The 20096-nt window shown below is 50.9% G+C and overlaps 1 protein-coding gene and 1 pseudogene across 2 annotated transcripts in view; both read right to left on the bottom strand.

Moving 5' to 3' along the window:
- Positions 1–13090, bottom strand: part of ST3GAL2 (ST3 beta-galactoside alpha-2,3-sialyltransferase 2) — a 52727-nt gene extending 39637 nt beyond the window's left edge. For both annotated transcript variants that reach the window (XR_001137357.1, XM_012641550.1), the window contains exon 1: positions 13021–13090. The gene's annotated coding sequence lies outside the window, so the exon portion shown is untranslated. The remainder of the gene's footprint in view (positions 1–13020) is intronic.
- A 6698-nt stretch (positions 13091–19788) lies between these two features.
- Positions 19789–20054, bottom strand: LOC105807972 (annotated as a pseudogene).
- Positions 20055–20096: the final 42 nt, after the last annotated feature.

The raw sequence follows: 20096 nt of genomic DNA, 5'->3' as shown, positions 1-20096 counted from the left end.
ACCAGAGACCTGTACTTTGTGAGCCAGGCAGTAGAACAGGGCAGGGTCCAAAGGCCCTAGAAACAAACCAGAGACCTGTACTTTGTGAGCCAGGCTGTTTTCACTCTTTGTATACCCTATCTTTAGCTTTCTTTTGTTCTCCTTTATATTTAGTAATGTCTCTTGGAAAGGTCAGCCTATGGCAGCTATGCTAATGGAAATTCAAAGAAGATGTTTGCATCCATGCTTGGACCAGAAGATTAAAGGGAAGCAATGTAGCCCCTGCCACCCCAGGAGTGGAGGTAGAGAAAAGCAGAGTACAAGAACGGAGGAGACCAGAATTGGGCCCCTTGCTCGGCTGCTGTGCCCTCTGGACATCTCCTTTCCAACACAGACCCTGGAAGTTCTAGTTAGGAAGACAGCAGTTGTGAGGCTATGGCCAGCCTGGTGTCATCTGGTAACTTCTAGTACTAACTCTGCAGGTGGCCAGGTGGCTTTGAGAAGCACCCCTGCCCTGTGCTCCGCTTTTCCCTGTCACTAAAGTTCAGCTCCAGGAGGCTAGTGGCGGAGGGGTGCCAAGGTGTGGGGAGGTGTATTACGGGGAACTGAGAGCCCAGAACACACTTGCTTTCATTTCTCTCTGGCTCTGGCTGAGCAGTCTTCCTCTTCATTGAGGAGCTGAGAAAGAGAAAGAATATGCTGCGACCTACTCAGGCAGGGTCCCTGGTTGCTAGGGAATCGCTTCATCTGCTCTGGAGAGTGGCAGTATCAGCTGCTAGGAGTAGGCCTACAGGGGTGAGGGGAGCCAGGCTGGGGAAGCCAGGAGCTCTCCCCGGTCCCTGCTGCCCCTCCTTGAGGACTGACTCATCCTCCCAGATCCGGCCTAAGTTATAAGCTCCCTGCCAAGGCGGTATCTACCACCAGATTCACTTCTACTGTCAACTTTGGGGGACATGGCAGGGAGGGATACACAGACCTCACCCAGGGCGTTGTCCTTATCTTATCTATCTTGGGGTTACACAGGCACTGCCAATCCGATGGTGTTGTGGAGGACGTGGACTGTGCAGGGGTAATTTGGGGCTGTGAGGAGGAGGGCCCTTTGCCTTCCCTTGTGAGGCTGGGGCACCTCCACCCTATGCACCTACGAGTTAACGTTTCACAGTGAACTGTGGACCAACGCCAGAGGACCTCGATACCAGGACAGGCCCTGCTATTCGACAGTTGTGCGTCTTTGGGTAAATCATACCTCTCTGGGCCTCGGCTCCTCCATCCGAAAAATGAGCATGACGATACCTACCCTACTGACCTCACACTCTCCCTGCAAAGACTAAGTAAGCAGTGACTGTAGGCTGTGAAGGGCAGTATACCCAAGTAACATCACTGAGTTTCAGCCTTACGGAGAGGAAGGAGGCAGGCACGAGAAACACCGTGGCTAAGCCTAAGGCAATGGGGGGTCTGCCCCAGGCTGGGAGACCAGTTTGAACCCGGCCCCAGGCAGAAACGGGCAGACCGGGGCACTCTGAGCACCAATCAGGAGGGGCAGACCCAGCACACAAGTCAGCGTGGGCTGGCAGAGTTCAAGAATGAACTGGCTGTCAGCAAATATCTGCGTGAGGGACAGAGTCAGAATGAAAAGGGAATTCAGCCCCGAATGCAGAGGAGCCCCACCTCGCTCCCTGAGAACCAAGTAGGTGGTGAGAAAGGCCCCAAGGCCCCAAAGCTCCCAGGACCTCCAGCATCTTGTTCATATATAACTCCACACTCTCAAACAGCCCAAAGCCCCTCACAGGGACAGCATTCCTTTTCTGGACCAGAGGCCCCAGCAAAGTGACTTACCCAAGGCAAGGAGCCTGTGTAAGATTGAACTTGAGGTTTCCACTTGCTAAGTCAGACGCTCGAAGCCCACAGCACACTGCTGAGCTCTTACTACAACATCCCACTGCTGGCTCTGCCAAGCTGGGTCAAATATCTGCGCCCTCACACATTGGAGGTGATGGGAAACTGAGTCCAGAAAAGAGCTATTTTTGTCTTTCTGGACTTGAAACTGGTACCACTGTTCTGGGCATTCTCTTCCAAAGAAGAAAACAGAGGGCCACAACTCTTCCCAGCAGAAAGGCCCCAACGTAATCCAGAAAACACAGCAGCACTACAGCTATATCCTGGTCTGGGCACCAGCAAAAAACAGCACAGCAGGAGGCTAGACATGCAGAAAGCCGAGATGACGAGATGACGAGATGACGTGGGAGACAGAAGGTGGAAGGTGGCAGCCCAAGCGGAACCCAGACAGAGTTGGGCCAATGCCTCCTCTGTTTACTGGGGCCTGGCTGAAGCCACAGTGAGTGAGGGTCTCCATTTCAGACAGAGCCCCTCATTACACCAGCCACCATGCAGATCACCCTGGGAAGGAAGGACCATTTGCCATAGCCTGCCTGTGTCAGCTGATTCAGTGCAGGGAATGAGTCACTTGTCGTAGATGGGGAGCCGGGGCAAGGAAGGGGCTCCTCCCTAAAAGTTGGCACTTCATGCTGGAAAGAGCCCCCAACCTACAAGTTAGACAATCTGGGTTCCGGTCTCAGTTCTTCTACCTACTGGCCTGGGGATTTGGGCAAATTTCCAAACTCCACTTCCTGATCAGTAAATGGAATGACTCAATTCTAAGTTCCATTCTATATTGTAGCATTCAGATTTTAACAAGGTAAATTAATAAATGGTAATAAACCCTTATTAGTTTATCTACAGTGGTGTTGCTTGACACATAGGTCAGGCCACAAAGCTACTGCAAGGTGTCCGTGGGTCCGAATGCACACCTGACGATGCTTCAATTCATGACATCTTTATAGTGAATGACAACCCCCTTTGGAGAGCCACTTCTCCCCAAATTGCCATCTCTGTGCCCTGGCTTGGCCCAGCAGAGCACCAAATGCACCCAGCCACCAGTGCATGGCCCAGGGTTGGGCACGGCCCCCAATTCAGAGTGAACCCAGGACTCCTGTGCGCATCCTGGGAGGAGATGCTGAGAGGATGGAGGCCTGCACGGCTGGCAGGTGCCTCCTACCATGTAGGAACTCAGAGAGGGTCATCTTCCCCGCACCCGACCAGTCATACCCTCAGGCATGTAAGTTTAAGGATTCCTTCTGTCAAAGGGCACTTCATGTTGGATTTTTAGCCTTTGCAATTGAAGAAGTCCAGCTGATAACAATCTTGCACACATGACAACAATTTTCCATTTCATTTGAAAGAACTTTAAAAAGTAACTTCTTTAAAAAGCAACTTACTGTATCACTTGCCATCTGATGCAGAAGTGCTGCCCTGAACCTTCCCCGAAAACCCCGTCCTTGACAGTCAACCCAGCTCAGAGGCCCGCAAGAGCAGAAAGTGGGTAACATTCTGGGATTCCTGGCAGTGGCCCAGTTCTGGCCAGGACCCAGGTCCTTCTCCAGCCAGGGACGCTGCCCAGACGTGCAGACAGTGAGGGAGCCCTTGATAGGTACGACCTCCCAGGGTGCCTGGGGTGAGCACTGCTCACCACCCAGAGCCCCCAACCACAGGAAACCTCAGCAGAACGGGGTACTGTGTCTTCTGCTGTCCAGCCATGCCCTCACCCAGCTGAAGTGGTCAGGGAAAGAGAACGTGCCCCTGGACATGCAATGTAATAGGAAGTTAGGAATCCAGGTTCCATTCCTTGGATTTTGAGGGGAAGCCTTTCCAAAGGTGTTTCTTAACCTAAGAGTCATATCTGGCTTAAATGATGCCAGATACTCCCCTGAACACCAACCCACCTATCCCACTTTTTTTTTTTTTAATTAGCAATAATCGCGCCTCAGATAAACCTCATTGGCTACGATACTGCCACTGCACAAAGCTACCCCACTAACTTCTGAATGCTGCCCCTTAGATGGTATACCTTTGAGGTACCCAAAGTACCTCAAACTCAACCTGCCCCAAACCAAACTCATGCATGATCTAAGCCCCTCAAACCCAGTCCTCTTTCTGTATTCCCAATTTCGGGGAAAGGGAGCACCATCCATCTAACCCTGAAACTGAAGAGTCATCTGTGACCCCCTCCTTCCTGAAACCTCCCACAGCCAATTTATTACAAAACTCAACATTTTTTACCACCTAAATCTCCCTCTAATCTTTCTATTTCTCTTCAGGTCTACAACCATGATTCTATTCAAGGAAATGTCATCTTTCACCTACAGCAGGCTCCTAACTACTAGCGCCATATCTACTAAAGAGACCTCCTCCAATTCCGTCTCCACACAGAAGCCAAAGTGGTCTTCACAAATGCAAATCCCATCAAATCTGTCTGTCCAGTTCCTCCCAACGAAACAGCCAGAGTTCCCAATGCTCTGATGCAAATGCGGGACTCCCCAACCCCCTACGTGGCCCCAGGTCTGGCTGGCTGAGCAGCAAGGTAACCCCGAGACCAAATGGAACAGGAAGGTCTGGAATCACTGCTCAGTCTACAGCCCTGGCCCCGCTCCTGGAGTAGCTCCAAACTCCTGGGTCAGGCTGAGAATCTGCTCAGTCTTGCCAGGTTTGCCCCCTCCCCCAGTGTAGACCTCATCTAACCACAGACGGGAAAGGGAGCTGGTGGCCAGGCAGAGGACACCCGGCTGGGCTGAAGCCAGGGCCTGTGTATTTCAGGAAGAGGTGATAGAGCACCAGCAGCACCACCACAGCCAATATCTGTGGGGCCGGCTAAGAGATGGCAGCTGTCTGGAGTGTAAAACTCCAGGAGTCTACCGCTTCCCTCTTATCAGACTGACCCCTGGCAGCTGGCAGGCAGTGAAGAACAGTCATTAACAGCCCCTCCCATACTTCCTTCGGGCTGTGACCAGCCCAGCCAGGGGCTGCTGGAAAGCTTCCTCCCTGCCAGGGTGAGGCCTGGGGCCCATCTCTCAGCCAGACCCCTCTACCCTACCCCTCCCTCTCGGGCATGATCCAAGAAACCTATGCTCTGCTCAAACTGGTCTCCTCAAGGTCCCCACATGTCCCCCGCCTTTTCAGTTTAGGCCTTTCCATCTTGGTGTACGTAGCCTTTTCCTCACCACCTTCCTTCTCCTCTCTACTATGAGACCCGCCCCCGCCCCCTTCCAGGCAGGGTCTCAACTCCCAGCAGACATGCCACGTGTCTGTGCTGCTGCCCCGGGCCTCCCATGACCAGCCTGTGATTCCACTTCCCACCCAGCTTTGGGGGAAAAAACTGCCTAGAGCAGAGCACGGCACACAGGGAGTGGGGGAAACCTGGAGCAGAAAACCACAGGAACCCTACAAACAGTCACCCCAGCGCCTAACTGGCAGCCATGTGAGAAGGGAGGAATGTGAGGAGAGACCAGATGGGTTTTCTGCCTGAACCCAGGACAGAGCCAGAGCAGGGGTGGGAGCGGGGAACAAGGAAAGACTGAAAATGGGGGAGCCGAGAACAGCTCCCTGGGCCGCAGGAGCCTAAATTCCCCAGAGAGATGCCAGAGCGGGCTGGCTGCTGTTTAATGCATCCAAACAGGTTAGGAGAAAGGTCAAACCAATCCCCACAGATGTCTGGACTGCATGATGGCATCCTGGGCCCCCACACTACCTCCCCACGCAGGATGTGGTGCTCCTCTGTCGGTCACATCGACCAGATGGTTTGAGAGTGAATCCCTGAGCAGCTTTCAAATTCTTTATTGACAGATGAGAACTCTGAGGCCCAGAGAGGGGCAGCAACTTGCCCTGGGTCACGTAACACCGAACCCCCTGTGGGTAGCTAAGGTAGCAAGGACCCTATATACATCCAACCAGACTGAGCCCGGAACTGTAAAAATCATTGCTCCCCCACCCCCTCCACCCCAGCAAACAAGCTGCTTCCCCAGCAGAAAAGCCAAACAGCCCTGCCCTGAGGCTCTCGGCCCTTGGCCAGCCCAGGCCTCCACCTGGACCTCTCGGCTGCCAACACAGAGCCTGCTGGCTCCCCCCCATTCCACACAGGGTGAATGGCAGGGTGTGCCCACACATCCAGGATGGGCAGCAACTGCGAGAACTTGCAGCATGGGTGGAAGAAGACGCCCTCCAAGACACCTCAGCCACGTTTGAAAGGGGCAAGGAACACAGACAACTGGGTAATGCCACTTGAGAGATTAAAACTCACACTCATTCTAGAAGTCTGTCCACTGCTGCTTTAAGGACAAGAGTAAACTGCTTTTCAGGCACTGAGGAAAATCTTTCATCAAACAGCTGCCACTTGGATCTTGAGCGGAACCTCCTTGACACAAACTCTTTACCTGCCCCCATTCCACAGCATATTCCTGCCTGAGAGGTGCCAGTGTCGGCTGGGCCCTCCCCTGGAAGAGCCTAAACGGGGTCTCCTCTCCTTACCCCTTCAGGTTCTCCCTTCTCAAGAACGATCTCTCCCTACCCACAGTACCTGGGGTCTCCCCTGAGCAATGCTAGAGGGCCCCAGAACCAGCCAGAGCCTAAACAGGGTCCGGGGAAATACCAAGCCCTCTGGGACAGGAGGGAGCAGAGAGAAGGCCGACCCCCTGGAAACTCCCCTGTGGCTGGGCAAACCCAGCCAGGACTCAGACTCCTCCCTAGGGAGGGAACAGAGGAGGAGCCCGAGGCTGGAGGGGGGGGAGTGTCTCCCCACCTTGCCTTTCCCACACAGCCACAGTCCCTTTGGTTGCCGCTGTTTTCTTGCACAGCCTAAGGCGTCGACACAGGCCCACAGAAACTTTCGTTTCCCCCTGACACTCTTGTTCCAATTCACCCCTGCGTCAAATGGCTGGTATTGTGTCTTTAACTGAACTTGGGCTGGAATGAGGGTGGGGGAAACCCACTTACGGGGCAGGGGAGACCCAACATTCTACTAATGTCCCTTTGCAAAGGAACCCTGCAAAGAAGGCAGGAGGGAGGGGGCGTGGGAGTGGCGGAGGCAGAGGGGGAACCCACCTCACCCCCACCATTCCTTTGGCTGTGTCCCTTCCCCCAAGCCACCTCCCATCCTGCCCTCCTTACGACCAGCTCCACCTCCTCAAAACTCCCTTTTGCCATAAAAATAAACAACTTGTTGATTTTTCCTCACCAGAGCAGCTCCCTCAAGACCAATTAGCTATTTGCATTTGCTGCTAGTTCTCTTCCTCAGAAAGCTGCTGACCTGCCAAGGCCGGGAGGCTGTTGCCTGCACGCAGGGCAGGGGCTGACGATTTAGGAGAGAAAAGGCAGAGCAGGGCGAGGACTGCTCCGCAGGTCCCTGGGTCATGCCATCGCTCCTCAGGGTCCCCCTCCTTGAGCCCTGCGAAGCCCCCCTCCAGGAGCAGGAGAGGCCTCTGTGCCCCAGCATGAATACCCTCCTGGAGGAGGAAGCTAGATTGAGGATCCCTTAAGTTTTTCAGTATCTGACACCAGAACTATGTGTGTTGTACTAATATCACTATTGTGCAAATAAAAATTTAGCACTGACAGCAAAATAAAGAAACATTACTTTTTTTCTTTGGATTTTGCTTATTCCTTGTTCGCCTTATTATCCCTGGCAGTGACCAGTGTATACAGGGTAAAACAGCACGTTTGAACTGAGGGAAAGTTCTTTTCACTCCAGGAAAAAGACCTTCTGCTCTGATAATCTGTGGGATAAAGTACCCTTCAGCACAGCTCCTCTGCTCGCACCTAGGAGGACCCCGTTCTCTCCCTCCCACCCTTTCCTGTAGGAGGAAACTCCCCCAGGGCTAGGCTAGAAAGTGGGTGGCCCAAGCCCAAAGCCCAGCCTATGCCCTGGAGCCCTCGGAGAGATCTGCAATGGTAACGGGAACACTCCATTGACGATATTTTGTAATCTCAATGATTTATAAATAAGCAACGAGAAGTACTCCAGAATGGCTGGTTGGGGACACAGGCAGGCGTCCCTAACTAGCACAACATGACTGGAGGAAAAGCCTGTTTTCCTCAGATAGCAAAGTTCAGACCCTCTCCTTGAGAAATGTCACTTGGAGATGTCTGCCCTAATAGCTAGCAAGGACTTACTGTAATAAGCATTCTGAGCAGAGCAGGAGGGAACCTAGGTCCCAGGGAGCTGGGCCAGGCCCTTTAGTGGGTCAGGGCTCAGATGTGCTGAACACAGGGTGAGAGCGGCAGCTGGGCATGGGAACTGAGGGCAGAGAAGGGGAAGCCCACCCTGGGCTGCCGGTGGAGACAGAAGACGTGCGAAGTGCTGAGCTGGCCCCAAAGCCCCAGTTGCTTGCAGGATGTAGAGGGCATTTGGGACTTTGCAGCCCCACCTCCTCAGGCCTGTGGACCCCAAACCTCAGGCAGCTCGCCAGGATTCTGGGTGTGCCGTCAGCATCCCGCACAGGCACACAGCTCCGCTGACACAGGGACACACCAACTTCTCCTGAAACTCTTCCTCCTCCTGACTGCCCCATTTCAGCTAAACAAAACCCCATCACCAGGCACTGGAATGCCAAGCCCGGCCACTCCAGTGTCTGTTCTGAAGACGCTATCTACTTTCACAGCCTCTAGACTCCGCCCCTCTTCTTCATTTCTACGGCCAGGTTCCAGCCAGGTTCCAGCCTTCGTTGCATCTCACCTGGACCCTACCTAGTTTGCCGTGTCCTCCCTCCCTCCTCAACCTGTCCCCCTGTGACCCAGCCATACCCTGCTGCCAGTCTGCCCCTGGTCTGACAGAAACTTGTCAGACTGAAGTACCCTCTTCACCGCCACCTGCCAGTTCAAGTTCTTGTCTGGCACCTTTCAGGACTGAGCTCTTGTGGTGTCCGTGTCCTCTTCTTCTGGGGACTTTTGCTTTTCAATACAATCTAGGGGGACTGCCTACCACGCCACCAGCCCTTGGCTGGCCAAGGGAGGGAACATGGCCCAGGCTGGCCAACCAGACATTTCCTCCCTGGCATGTGAATCTCAAGCAGTGGTGACAAAATTACTGAGCACAGCCAGAGCAGATTCATCCTGGCGACAGTGGTAGCCCGAAGAGGGAGCCTTTGGTTCATGCCACATCTACACCAAGATCCTGGAAGGGACCTGGGTCCCGAATTATCCCTCTAATTCTGTAGTGCCCGTGGCCTTCCAAGGAAGTCCTTTCTTGCAAAAGTTGGCCAACTTGTTGCTTGCAACCAAACAGGATTTCTCTTTACTTTCTAAATACATCCCCTATGCTCTAGCGGTCCAGCCAAAAGGGACAGCTCCCTAACTGTGTCCTATGACTGCCTCTCTTTGCACCCACTGGCCTGCACACCACCAGCCCACAGGCACTGCTGGACCCTACCCTTAAGGCCCATCCCAAATGCCTCTTCTGAGCCCTCTATGGGGATGACTTCTACCTCCTTTAAACTTACAAGCCACCCGCTATACTGTCAACCTTCCACTGTAGACATACTGGTGTACTTATCTCATCCCCCTCCCAGAGCACAGTGACTTGGGCATTGTTATCTCTCCACAACACCCAGCAAAGTTGCAGCCTCAAAAACTTTCATCAGGCTGGGTGCAGTGGCTCACACCTATAATCCTAGCACTTTGGGAAGCCAACACAGGAGGATCACTTGAGCCCAGTAGTTTGAGACCAGCCTAAGCAACATAGCAAGGCCCCCATCTCTACAAAAAATATAAAAATTAGCCAAGTGTAGTAGCGTGCACGTGTAGTTCCAGCTATTCGGGAGGCTGAGGCAGGAGGATCACGTGAGCCCGGGAGTTTGAGGTTGCAGTGAGCTATGACGATGCCACTGTATTCTAGCCCAGGTAACAGAGTAAGACTCTGTCTCAAAGAGAAAAAAAAAGAAAAAAAAATAATTTGTCAGGCTTTTGGGGACAGACAACCCCAGAGAACAATTACAAGTTTGCCGGGCAAGACAGAAAGCAGGACTAAGAGCCAAACTAAGAACATGGGGTATGTGTCAGAAAGACCTGAGGTCAATACCAGATCCTACTAGCTGTCTGGTTTTGGGCAAGTCTCCTAAGTTCTGTAAGACTCAGTTATTCATCTGCAAAATAGTGACAATGATGTCAACATTGCAATGTTGCTGTGAGGATTTGTTAACACCTGAGAAGATCTAGCACGGGGCCTAGCTGGTAGGAAGCACTCAATGAAGCCACTGTTCACTGAGCTATTAGTAGCAACCCACTTAGCAGACACTCAGTCCAAGAGTTAGAGGCAGTAGTCCAGGGGTCTGTGTGACACGCAAAGTATCTCTCCGTTCCTCAGTAACCCTACCTGGGTCTGTATCTGCCTTATAAACCTCCCATAAAACAACAGATGGAAAGTGCTTTGCAAAGTACAACATAAATGATGCCTCCTGCTTTTCTAAATTTCAGAGATTCCCAGGCATCCTGTCCACTCTGCAGCCACAGCAGGACTTTGCCTGGCAGGCACCCCAACTCGCTCAGTCTGGGAGACAAGCACAGGGCACATGGGGGCCCCGGTCAGCATTTGCTTCACTATGTCCATGCAGCCACCCTCTTCCAAAGCCCTGGTTCCTAGACGTCCTGCTTGGTCATGGGGCCCTTCTTCAAATAACCATGGGGCAGTGTCTGCTATGTGGTTAGAGTGAAGACTGGCAGCTCGGGCATGAGTCATCCCATCATTAAGGTACTCAACCCTGGGCAGCATCAGAATGAAAGAAAAGGCCAAACCAGTGCGACTGCCAGAACAGCCTGGGTGGGGAAGTAAGGTGGAAAGAAGTTACTCTTAAGATTTTACGTCTGCCTGGATTAATCTCTCAAGTAATTGTAACGGCCCCAAATCAGCAGTTCTCAGAGTGTTAGCCCCAAGGAGCTGCGTAGAGATGAGAATTAAAAGCCCCACCCAGACTGACTGACCAGAAAACTCTGGGAGTGGGGCCCAGCACTCTGCTTTAATCAGCTCTCCAGGGGATTCTGACACCGGTCAAATATGAAGAACCCTGGCCCAAGTCTTTAACCACAGACCCTCTGCTTTCACTCAAACATATACTGAACACCTACTATGTGCCAGGGACTGAGCCAGGCAGTAGTATTTCAGAAATGAGTATGCACATGAAGAACATCCACAAAATCAAGTATACAAATACTGCCAAAGCAGGGCAGGATGTGGTATAGAAGAATCTGTTTCCTACCCCTCCCCCCAGACCCTACCCCTCAGACCTTCTCTTGCCATGAAAAGAGAACACTAGTTCTGGGAAAGCCAAACTGCCTCACTTCCCTTCCCCTCAATCCTGGTATTTCAGATCCCTCAATCCCAGGTGGACTTCTCAAGAGCAGTGATCCTCATGGGAAACGCTCCCCTGAGGCCACACCCAGTGGTTCTTAGGGGCTTTGAATGGCTCTATCTGGGATTTGGGCCTTCAGCATGCCACAGCACATCACAACAATGCACTCCCGGGCAGGGTCACTCCCACAGGCGCCTGGCAAGCTTACACACGAGTGTGCAGATGCAGACATAAACGCTTGCACAGACAGTTGGCCCCCTGGCCTCCCTTCCTCCATTCTCAAGTTACAAGGTTAAAAGCATCCTATTCACAGCCAAGGGGGAGTCAGGGGAGGGGGTGCTGAAGCAGGGAACCATCTGGTTCAGATCAAGATTGCTCATTCAGGACCCCAAAGAACTCCTGGAGCCTCCCGTCCCTTCCTCCACCCTTATTCAACCCTTCCCACTGGGAAACTGGGGATCAGGGTAGAAAGGGCTGACCCCAAAAAATAATCTAGAGGAAGACAACAAACAAAAAACTGAATTATACAGGCAAGTCTGTGCCACCTCTGAGCCCTCGTTCCCTCATCCCTTCAAATCCTGAGCACCACGTCTAAACTTGAGATCACCACCTACAGACACTGTGCCTTCCTCCACGAGGAGCTAAGAGCCCCTCCCCACCTGAAAGGGCAACCCCCTCCAAAGTTAGCAGCAGATGCAAGATGAGGCTTAGGGGTGTGGTCTCCCAGAGTTCTCTCATGCCACCAGCTCCCTAAAGGTAGGAGATGGATGTCTTCTATCTCGGAGCGACTTCAGAGCCCACCAGGCATAATAACAGGAAGGATGGCCAACCAGCTGCCAGACATCCCTCCCGAAGACAGGGCAGGAGTGTGAGTTACTGGCTAGGAATGACTTCCCCAGAGGCCTCAGAATGCCCTGAACCCCTCTCAGGGGCTTTGGCTGAAAGAGGCCGCACCTGTCTTTTCATGACCAACACCTGTCTCTCCCTTTTCCCCAGCACCACCGTAGCCTCTGTTCTCTGGTCCTTTACACAACTGTAAAGCAGGAGGCAAGATGAGAAATGGATGCAGCTGGCAAGAAATCGAAAGGCTAACTTGAGCGAGCAAGCAAGCAAGGGTGGGTGACTCCTCTACAGGCAGAGGGGGCCAGGAGTGGGATACTCGAAGGAGGAGGGGAAGGAGAAGTGGTAGAAAGCTAAAGGGGAGACTAAAGTGAGCTCAGCTCAAGCGGCAGCAGGGGTGGGAAGTTTGGTCCAGTCACAGGGGAATGACTGGAGGAAAGAAGTGACTCTTCTGTTCCAAACCATGGGAGGAACAGGAGGGACAAGGGACGGGGCTCAGGCCAGCCACCACAGTATTAGCGCACTGGCAGTTTCTGGCTCATGCCATGCCTCAGTTTCTCCAAAGTGGGAAGGAGGTCAAGCTGGGAGAATTGGGCCACTCAGGGTGGCCACGGGAAAGACCACAGGGGAAAGAGGGGAGAGGTGCTGATGCTTCAGCCAGCCTCTGGCAAGAGAGGGGCAGGGGACTCCAGGTAAAGCAGAGGCCGGGAGAGTCCAGGGGGATGGGGGTACGAACTAGGCAGTGGACTGGAAGTCGGGACTGAGGGCTGCCAGCAAGCAGTGGAACAGGAGCGCCAGAAAGGCTGGGAGCGGCTGGATGTGCACAGCAGAAGGCGGGGATCGGCATCGAGGCCAACGCAAGCGGACCCCCGCCCACGCGGGAGAGTCCAGCGCCCGACCCGGGGGAAGTTGCTGGGCTGGACCGGGCCGGTGTGGGCCGCGGGGCCGAGCTAGCGCCCGCGCAGAGGAGGACTAGGACAGCCCCGGGCCCGGGGCGCCCCGCATCCCGCCCGCCCTCATCCCGCCCGCGCACCTCAGTCAGCGCCGGGCGCCGCGCGGGCCATGCTCGCCGCTCCTGCTCCTGCTGCCTCCGCCCGCGCAGAAAGCCGCCGCCGCCGCCGGCGTCCGGACCCGTTAGCTCCGCGGCGCTCTTGTCCGCCCGCCGTGGGCTAGTCCCGCCCCAGCCTGGCCCAGCCCTCCCCGAGAGCCGCCGCCGCCGCCGCCGCCTCAGCCCGGCCCCTCCCCCCACCCGGCCCGGCTGGAAGCGAAGGGTGGGGGGAAGGGGGCGGCTGCCCCCTCCCCATTCGCATGCTCCCCCTCTTCTCCGCCCTCCGCCTCCCGCACGTGCGCGGGCATGCTGGGATATGAAGTCCGGCCGGCGCCGGGCCGCGACGGGCGCCCCGCACCCCGGACTACCTCTCCCAGGAGGCGGCGCGCGCCCGCGCTAGGGATCGTGGGCTTTGTAGTTCGGCTGGGGCTCGGGGGGGTCTACCGCGCAAGGCGGAGGGGCGAAGGAGGGCAATAGAAAAAGCTCTGTTTGCAAAAGGCAGGGCTTTGGCCGGCCGAAGCGGACGGCGTGGAGGCTGCGGTGCTTTGGGCCCGGGTTGAATACCTGCATCTTCAGCGAGGTGCACACTAGCCGAGGATGCCTCTCAGACGCGGCTGTGGCCAGCTGCTGCGAAGTCAGGCTAGAAGGAATTGTTCCCACTCGCGCTCGCAAAGAGCCACGGCCTGGAGCCAGCTTGGCTTCATAGCCCGGCCCTGCGAGGCGGAGCTGTGGTGGGGCCGCTGCGCCGAGGCCCGAGGGGAGAGAGCTTCAGTCAGCGGCGTGGGTGTGGGGTTTGGCCTCCCTAGACTTCGTGTTCCCCACCTGGGAAAAGGGCTGAGTGCCTGTGGGTTTCCCAGAGTCTTCGCCCACTGGGACACCTCATTCCAGACTCACTTAGATGCCCGAAGTTTCCTACTGTTTAGGATAAAATGCATACATTTTAAATATTTTCTGTATCTTCTCTTAGCTCTTCTCCCAACTTCCAAAGCTGGCTCAAAACGTATATGAAGCTCCAGGTGGACCACAGTTTCGCCCTCCTACTTCTTCCCAGCCGGTGGTAGGTCAGTGGTTCTCAAACTTTAGTGTTTATAGGGTTCTCCTGGAGAGCTTGTTCAAACACAGATTGCTGGCCCCCACCCGCAGTTTCTGGTTCTGTAGCTCCAGGTTGGCCCTAGACTTTGCATTTCTAACAAGTTTCCAGGTGTTGCTGATGCTGCTGGTCTAGGGAACTTCTTTGATAACAGCTGCTGTTAGTGTCTGTTGACTAGAATTCTGGTATTGTCTTTCAAGGATAGCCTTCCCATGGGATTAATTGTAGCCTCTGCAGAGCCAGGCCATGGAAGGCAGGGCCCCAGTCCAATTTAGCACAGGAGTGATCTTTTTATTACTTACAGTAATAAACAACAAATCATTGCACCCAATAAAGGAAGATGCTATAATACATGGGGCCATCTGACTGAAAGGTGTTCCAGACCTTAGCCCTTGAAATTCCCCCTACAGCAGGGAAGGTTTTCTGTTGTGAAGGAGGCAGCAGAGGTCTTCCTGGTGCTACTCGTGATATCAAACCCCTAGGACGAGGTCAGCTCAGTACAATCTGCTACCTCTGGGTGGGCTGTGACCTAAGAGAGGCTGAGGGAGTGACAGATGGAAATGTAGATTTCCTGGTTTGTCACTCTCTGATGAGAGTGGCCCTCATTCCCACCCAGGTTGACCTTTCTTACTACCTATTATTCTGCTGTTCTTGAAGCTATAGACTCTTGAAGAGGAAGTTTGGTGAGCACCACCCTCAGGCAGGAACCCAAACTCCCAGCTGTAAGGTGACAAAGACTCTCTCCTTAACCAAACTCCAGCCAGGCTCCACTGAGCCCTCTTCTCAACAAAGCCTCAACATTGGAATATAAAAACTGCAGACTATCAACACAAATGATTTTATCCACCCTCCTCCCTCCACATTAAAAGACTTATTAATACATACTAACATAGCTTCTAACAGCTCAAGGCCACATCGCTAGAATGACCCTAGGTCCCCTAAAAGTGCCTGCCTGAGAAAACTCAAGGCTTCCAAAAGAATTTGTTGTTTGTTCTAGCTAATACCTGACCATAGGCCCCTGACTACCTTATCTTTTTTTCTTTCTTTCTTTAAAGAGACAGGGCCTCCTTCTGTCATCCAGGCAGGAGTGCAGTGGTGCAATCATAGCTCACTACAGCCTCAAACTCCTGGGCTCCAGGGAGTAGCTGGGACTACAGGTGTGCACCACCATGCCAGGCTAATTTTCAAAAAGTTTTTAGAGACAGGGTCTCACAGGCTAGACTACGCTTTCTTACAGCACTTAACTAAAAAAGGCCTACCATTGTGAATCTTTCCTCTGATGCTTTGAGATGTATATATATCTCCTACAACTTCAGAAGTGTCTTTCTCAAGGACCTGAAAGCCATTCCTTTCAAATGTCATCACCCTGAAGGATAAGGCCTCTGTCTCCCAGTCTCTGTGTGAGGGTAGAACCCTAACTTCCACAATTGCCAATGAACAGCCACAGTCCCATTACAATTTTTCACGTCCCTGCCCCTGCTTGCCACCTTCCCTACTCCTTCAGTCTCCATTTAAAACAAGCTGGTCACCTCTGTGAACCGAAGTTGGGTTCAGTTCACGCAGGACCCTGTTCGCTATTGTTGTAGTATATTGCTGATTAAAATTTGTTCTTACCAGCTTTAACTAGTGTGTGGCTTTATCTCTGACAAAGTATCTACTCTGAGTCATAGGGGCCCAGGCTCTGGCTCCTCCTCCTCAAGAGTCAGAAGGGTGAATTAACTCTAGGTCCTTGGGCAAGTGGCCAAGTATTAATGACTACCAGAGGCATGGGCCTTGACTGAGGTTGCCTCAGGAATGCTTTTGTGTTTCCTTTAGAGTTGTGTCCCATCACGGGCCATGGGGGACTCAGTAATCTGCATGCTGTCTCATGCTCTGCCCTTAAATCAGCTTCCAGGCCCTTCTTTTTTTTTGTTTTCTTTTTTTGAGACAGTCTCACTCTTTTTGCCTGGGCTAGAGTGCCGTGGCGTCAGCCTAGCTCACAGCAACCTCAAACTCATGGGCTCAAGCGATCCTCCTGCCTCAGCCTCCCGAGTAGCTGGGACTACAGGCATGCGCCACCATGTCCGGCTAATTTTTTCTATATATTTTTAGTTGTCCGATTCATTTCTTTCTATTTTTAGTAGAGACGGGGGTCTCGCTCTTGCTCAGGCTGGTCTCGAACTCCTGAGCTCAAACAATCCGCCTGCCTCAGCCTCCCAGAGTGCTAGGATTACAGGCGTGAGCCACCGCGCCCGGCCAGCTTCCAGGCCCTTCTTGCAAGGACTTTGCTTCTGCGTGTAAGTCACATGCAATGGCAACATTCCCTCCCAGGTAGAAGTTAATGAATGAGCCTTTCTGAATTTACGTCCATCTCCCAAATCTCTGTTACAGATTATTCAGGAAGAATTAAAATGCCCTTTCCTGGGCAGGACAGAGAGACCCTTTCTATCCTTGAGCTCCAGCAAGAGCCCCCTGCCCCCATCACCCTCACTACCTCCCAATTAGATAGATGTCCAGTTGGTTCACCCGTTTCCCCCTGCCAGTTGTGCTTTCCGGTCCTCTCTGGCCATCTAAATTCTTACTGTCCAAAGTCCATTTTGAGTTTTCTTTCTTCCAGAAGGTTCTCCCCAGATGCCTCAGCCCCGTGTGAACCTTGCATAGCACTCATATTTATGTCATTCATTTAAAAGCCTAGCTTCGCTGGTGAACTGTCCAGTGCAAAAGAAGCACGTGGCTGATGAGAACGTGGCTTTGGAGGCAGAGAGCTACTAAGCAGCCAAGCACGAAGAGGGGCTGGCTCCCTCCCCCGCTGAGCTTCTGTTTAGGGGACAGAAGCTCGAAGTCAGACCAAACTGGCAGGTCCTACATCTGATGGTTTGTGTGATCCAGAGCAAGTTACACAGTTATTTCATCTGTAAAATGGAAAGAAGAAGAAGAATACACCCTGCACTTCAGCGTTATAAAGATTAAATGAAAGAAATACCATGATCTTGGATAGGAAGACTATCAAAAAGAAGTCAAGTTAATCTATAAACGTAATGTGATCCCGATAAAAATATCAGCAGGTTTCTTTGTGTGAGGAGGGAGGGCTAGATAAATTGATTTAACAATTCATTTGGAAAAATAAATAAGCAAGACTAGCCAGGAAACTTTTGTAAAACTAAGATTAGTGAAGGTTGTTAGCCTTCTCAGATACTATGCATATTATAAACCTACAGTTAAAAGAATGTGATAGATTAATGGAATAGACCAGGAAGTCCAGAAATAAATACTAATGGAAATTTGGCACATGGGAAAGATGCATTTCAAATAAGTGTGTGTGTGGTGGGGAGAGATTATGCTATAAATGGTGTAAGGAACCATCTGCTAAAAAAAAAATTAAGTTTACCCTGAATAAATTAATGGATCTAGGAAAAAATCACCAATGGCTACCAATATCATGATACATTAAGATTTTGCCTTCACTTGAAGAGATACAGATAACTAACTGCTGATGAAAGTATAATAGGTGATACTCTGATAGTGTTAAAAAAAATCACCCCAAATCTGACAACTACCGAAGTGCAGAGAATACAGATATCAGAGGAACATGTTAAGTGAAACCCTGAGGATGCAGTCGTCAAAATTCAACGAGAAACTGTCCAGGACAAATGACCCAGTTTCTTTAATTAATACATTGTAATTTAAAAAAAAAAAGACATGGAGGCCGGGTGCAGTGGCTCACACCTGTAATCCTAGCACTCTGGGAGGCCGAGGCGGGTGGATCGCTCAAGGTCAGGAGTTTGAGACCAGCCTGAGCAAGAGCGAGACCCCGTCTCCACTAAAAAATAGAAAGAAATGATCTGGACAACTAAAAATATATATATATAGAAAAAATTAGCCGGCATGGTGGTGCATGCCTGGCCCAGCTACTCAGGAGGCTGAGGCAGAAGGATTGCTTGAGCCCAGGAGTTTGAGGTTGCTGTGAGCTAGGCTGATGCCACAGCACTCACTCTAGCTCGGGCAACAAAGTGAGACTCTGTCTCAAAAAAAAAAAAAAAAAGACATGGAGAGGAACCTGTAAATTTAAAAGAGACATATCAACCAATCGCAATGGATGAACTTTGTCCGAAAAACTGTGAAACTATATGAGAATAGGGAAAATTGAACATTAACTGACTATTGGCTATTAAGTAATTATTAATTTAGGTGTGCTAATGGTGTTATGGTTAGTTTTTTTTTTAGTGATATATACTGAAATAATATTTGTGGAATGATAAAATATCTAGGGTTATCTTCAAAATAATCCAGGGTTCGGGTGTCAGTATAGACACAACAAGGTTGGTTAAATTGATAATTGTAGAAGCAGGAAGCTGATGGTTACGCAGGGTTCATGATAACACTTTTTTCCACCTTTCGATGTGTTTGAAGTTTTCTGTAATAAAATGATTTTTTTTTTAAAGTTTTGGTCAAGTCTCTACCTAATAGCTAGCTAAAAAGCAAAAACAACAACAAAAACCAAGTCAGTAGGAAAATGGAAGAAATTTTTGCAATTTTTATCAGAGGCAAAGGGCTAATACAAAATTCTTCAGCAAATCTGCAAGAAAATGACCAAGAAACCAATAGGAAATGTACAATCATAAAGTATTTGTCCTCCTGTGACTGGCTTATTTGACTTAGCTTAATGTCCTCAAGGACATGCTATATTGTAGCATATGTCAGCATTTCCTCTCTTACCCCAGCTGCAGGGTGGGACACGCCTGTACTCGCAGCTACTTGGGAGGTGGAGGTGGGAGGATCACCAGAGCCCAGGAGTTTGACACCAGTCTAGGCAACATAGTGAGACCCCCATCTCTAAAAAAAGAATTTCTTTCTTTCCTTTTTTTTTCTTTTTTGTAGGATAGGGGTCTCACTGTGTCACCTGGGCTAGTCTCAAATTTCTGGGCTCAAGCAATTCTCCCGCCTCAGCCTCCCAAAATGCTGGGATTACAGACACCCAACCCAGAATTTCCTTTCTTTAAGGCCGAATAATATTCTATTGTATGTACATACCACATTTTCTTTATCCATTCATCTGTCAAGTCAATGATGAGTTGCTTCCACCTCTTGGGTATTTCAAATAATACTGCCATGAATGTGGCTATTCAAATATCTCTTCGAGTTCCTGCTTTCAATTCTTTTGGGTGTATATCCAGAAGTGGAATCGTGGAATTGCTGGATCATACAGTAATTTTTTGTGGGGGGACCCATAATCAAAACTTTATTAAAAAATGGACACCACTGAAACCTTGGTACAAAAGTTGTCAAAAGACAAAAAACAAACAAGCTGGACTTGGTAGCTCACGCCTGTGATCCTAGCACTTTAGCAGGCTGAGGGAGGAGATCTCTTGAGCCCGGGAGTTTGAGGTTGCAGTGAGCTATGATGATGCCACTGCACTCTAGCCTGGGCAACAGAGCAAGGCCCTGTCTCAAAAAAAAAAAAAAAAAAGGAACAAAAAACAACAACAATAAAAGGAGATAACTGTTGTATACATTATAAAATCAAACACAATTACATTATCTTGGTAGATTAGCTAGAATTACTGCATTTATGATAAGGCACTCTGTGAGAGAACACAAATTCAGGAAGTTGTAAGGATCATTTGCATTGCTTTCTTTTTAAATTTTTATTTTATTATTTTATTTATTTTTAAAGTGATTCAGTGCTAAGAGTCGTAACATTTGTGTTGCTTTCTTCTAAATGTACACCCTCTGTGCGTCTGGCCTTTCCTCCCACAGGCTGGTACAACACGCTGAACAACCTACACAAAGAACCACTGAGCCATGCCGAAAACTATGATAATCTTGTGGCAACCTGGACATTTTACACCCATAAAATAAGAATTTGGACTTTGAACTAGCCGTTTATTTTTATGTTTTTTTCTTTTCCTCTTCCAAGGATGGATGTAGTAAATCTCTAGTCAAAGGCATGTTGATCCTTCAGCAGGTTTCTTTGTGTGAGGAGGGAGGGCTA

This window comes from Propithecus coquereli, unplaced genomic scaffold (assembly GCF_000956105.1).
Source record: "Propithecus coquereli isolate 6110/MARCELLA unplaced genomic scaffold, Pcoq_1.0 Scaffold165, whole genome shotgun sequence".
NCBI lineage: Eukaryota > Metazoa > Chordata > Mammalia > Primates > Indriidae > Propithecus > Propithecus coquereli.
The sequence above is the reverse complement of the archived record's forward strand: the minus strand, read 5'-3'. Positions and strand labels throughout refer to the sequence as shown.